We start from the raw sequence: 4,051 nt of genomic DNA, 5'->3' as shown, positions 1-4,051 counted from the left end.
GCTAATTGGGTCGATCATGTATGCCATGATATGTACCAGGCAGATGTATCGTATGCCTTGAGTGCTACGAGCCGATACCAAACAAACCTAGGAGAGGCGCATTGGACTGCGACCAAGAATATCCTGAAGTACCTAAAAAGGAACAAGGATAAATTCCTTGTTTATGGTGGCCATAAAGACCTGGTTTTTGAAGGTTACACCAACGCTAGCTTCCAGACTGACAGAGACGACTTCAAGTCACAATCAGGATACATATTCTGTCTGAATGGAGGAGCGTTTAGTTGGAAGAGTGCCAAGCAGAGCATCACTGCAGATTCTACAACTGAAGCCGAATACTTGGCTGCTTCAGAAGCCACTAAGGAGGCTGTTTGGATTCGCAAGTTCATCAGTGAACTTGGTGTTGTACCCTCCATCAAGGGTCCGATAGATCTCTACTGTGACAATAATGGAGCTATCGCTCAGGCTAGAGAGCCAAGAGAGCACCAGAAGGTCAAACATGTCCAAAGACGATTTCACATGATAAGGGAATGGAAATCCAAAGGTGAAATCAGAATTTGCAAGATCGGCACGGATGATAATGTGGCCGATCCTTTGACTAAACCTTTGCCTCAAGTGAAACACAACAAGAACGTTGAGGCAATGGGAATCAAGCACATCGGAGACTGGCTTTGAAATTCCCTGTACATGTGTTTTAATTAAACTAGATGTTTTAATGTAAGACACTGTATTGAAACCATTGTGCAAAATTATCATTCACTCCATTGCTATTTATTTGTGGTTTAGAAATAAATAATTAGTCCATTCGATTTATGGAAATATTCAAAACAGGGTATCAAGACCATGTCTTGGATAAAGAAACACCTGTTAAAAGAACATTGAATATTTAAATCGAAAATTATCCCTAATCGAGGTCATCTAAATGATGGACGATTGATGACCACCAGAGATTAGTGTGTAGTATGATTTACAGCACCGTTTCTTGTGCTGCAAGGACATGATGGTCATAAATCATTTAAACAGGTGCTAGTTTGGAACTGCGCTGGATCGACCTATGAGAGTACTTTAAGAGATTCAAAATTGTCATAAGTACATTTCTCATTATAGCTATCGGAACTCGTTTCCTCGACCATGAGTATTGTGAAGTTTTCTTGTTTAAGTACTAGTCTCTTTGATGTTGCCTAACGTCTGCCGAAACTGGGGATCATAATGGGAACACTCAGGAGATTAGGTCATCTTAGTAAGAGAAACTTACAATGCAAGACTGGGAATGTCCCCCTATTAACAATAGAGAATATGTCTTTGTTGTTTACAAGGCCGCTCGAAGAGCGAGACTGTGAAAATGCATGGTCGTGCTCAGATGGATTTTGGAAATAATCTGCTTATTGACAGTCGAACTCGGAGATTGAGAAACACTTCTAAACGTAATAAGGATGACGATGAATCTTACCTTATAGATCACGAAGAGACATCAAGCGACATAGGAAATGGGTTATACACTGTATGCACACTTGTCCGGAAAGACAAGTGGGAGATTGAAAGGAATGGTGTCCTTCCAACAAGTTTATTATTCTGATAGAGGGTTCAGAATTATTACAGAGCTAATTCTTCAGTAAGGTCAAGTGATCCGAATGCCTAGGTGGAGGCCGCTTCCGATCAATAATATTAAGGTATAATTAATATTACAGCTTAATCTTAACTGAACCCTTCGGGTCGAACCCAATCGAACAACCGATCCGAGACGACGAATTGATCCGAAGGATTTAATGAGTCGTCGGAGTTTTACGAATACAGACGCCGGATATCGAGCCTAGGGCGTCGAGATCGAACGTCGCAAAATCACAAGCAACAAGTATGAGCGTAGCCGTAGCATCGCACTGGCCTAGCCATGTGAACTGCTAGGCTAGGCTAGCTCAACGCGAGCTTAGACGCTCCATGTGCGTGCTAGGCGAACATGGTGTGCTAGGCAAGCCATTCGTGCCAGGGGCACTAGGCAGCCCATCGCAGCACAGCAGCGTGCTTTCCTGGATGCCTAGGCGCCATCGCAGACCACACGCACTAAGCACATCCATCGCAGTGCTGGGCACTTGCGTGTGTGCGTATGCGGGTGTGTCTCGCACCATGGCAAACCACGCACCAAGCACAACATCCTTGCGTGTGTGCATGTGCGTAGGCGCCATCGCAGGCCACGCACCAAGCACAACATCCTTGCGTGTGTGCGTGTGCGTAGGCACCATCGCAGGCCACGCACCAAGCACAGCACACCTGTGCGTGTGCGTATGCGTGTGCGAGTGCTAGTGCATGCTAGCTGTGCGAGAGGCAATGCCCAGCATGCGTGGCTCGCTAGCAGCACACATGCTGGGTGGGCGTGCGCGTGTGCGTGCGAAGGGGAGAGCTAGGCAGCCAGCAGCGCCTAGCAAGCCGCAGCATGGGCATCACCCAGCACAGCAGCATGCAGCGCGCATGGCTGGCTGCGCTGATGCTTGCTGCCTTGTGCTGGCTCGCTGGGCTAGCTGGCAGTGCTAGCTGGCATGCTAGCTGGCTGCCAACCCAGCAGCCTCCTATGCCGGTTTTGTGAGGGGTGGGGACCAAGGCTTGGTCCCCCCCCCCCCCACCTCTTCTTGGTCCTCATTTAACTCTCTCTCTCCCCTTGACACTTGTTGCATTGTGATTGATTTGATTATTAATTTAATTTGGAATTAAATTAATTATCAAAATTACTCATTCTCTCACATTGGTTGGGAAATGAAAATCAAGGGTTCATTTCCCTATAAATACCAAGGCATGGGTATTTAGGAAAGAACACACTTGAGTTGAAAAGTAAAGGAAACTCCATTGTTTAGCATACCTTGAAATTCGTAAAACTCTAGTTTATTTTATCCGGGCCTTGACTAACCTTCGAAACTTAGGGCGTTCGGGTCGGGTTCGAGGGTACGATCCCGTCAGAGGCCTCGTATTTTCGGGGTTCAAGTAAGAGCTTATAGTTGAGCGAAGCACGCGTCAAAGGTATAATCTTTTATCCTTTCTTATGCTTTAAACTATGTTTTGCTTGTTAATTGCTTTTATTATGGGGGCGGGTCTTGGCGGGTTTCATTCCGCGTAGTGTGGTCACTACGAAACCCTACAATAGTCAAGCCTAAGCCAAGCATAGAGAACTAGTGATTCATTCTCCGCCCTAGTCCCCTCTAAATCGGTCCGCGTTCTCCCCACTAGCTTCAAATCATCCCCCTAGTTGGCTCCTCATGTGTCCACGAAGGAACCGGAAAAAGATTCTTTTTGAGGAGGTATAAAGTCATCCGGACATCTCAATTATGCATGCACTCTCCATAGGGTTGAAAACCATCTCCCTCCACCGGTTTTTTACCACGCCCCCCTAAAGTCTAAGGGTCTTTACTAGGGTTGTAATGACTCGGCTGAAGGTAGAGGTAGGGAGATCATTTGAAATAGTGGTGGCAAATCCTAAGTTAAGCAAGAGAATGGCCAACTCTCATAGACAAAACTCAAGAAACAACCACAACTCAAACGAACATCCATTCATTTCGATTTCAATACATTACCACCCTTATTCAAAGGTTTTGTTTTTTTTTTAGGAACTTCATTTGATCCTCTTATATTGCATCACCCTTCTCAAGCTTTTCTTGCATGTTCATATACAAGCTTAAATCTCAACTCTTTGCTCCAAACTAATTTTCCACATAATTCATGCTCATATTCACTACGCTCATTACATTACCCTCACACACCAAATGCTTCACTAACTAGAAGGGTTGGTAAAACATGGGTCGATAGGTTTGTAATGCGGTTAAGACAAGAATGGGAAACATTAGGCTCAAATTGGCTGGCAAGTAGGTTGACGCAAAATGGAAAATCAAATTTGTAACTAAACAAAAGAGAACATAAACGAAAATGAGAAATGGTGCCCTTTTCCTCCCCTAGATGTGCTAGGTCACGATCTCGGGAGCTAGAAGTCACAAGGATTATTAAACGCATAGTTGAGGATCCTAAAATGCCACACAAAATTGATGAAGGCTTGAACAAAAAAAACCTCACAAGG

Source organism: Chenopodium quinoa, unplaced genomic scaffold, assembly GCF_001683475.1.
Source record: "Chenopodium quinoa cultivar QQ74 unplaced genomic scaffold, ASM168347v1, whole genome shotgun sequence".
Taxonomy (NCBI): domain Eukaryota; kingdom Viridiplantae; phylum Streptophyta; class Magnoliopsida; order Caryophyllales; family Amaranthaceae; genus Chenopodium; species Chenopodium quinoa.
Note: the sequence above shows the minus strand (reverse complement) of the source record.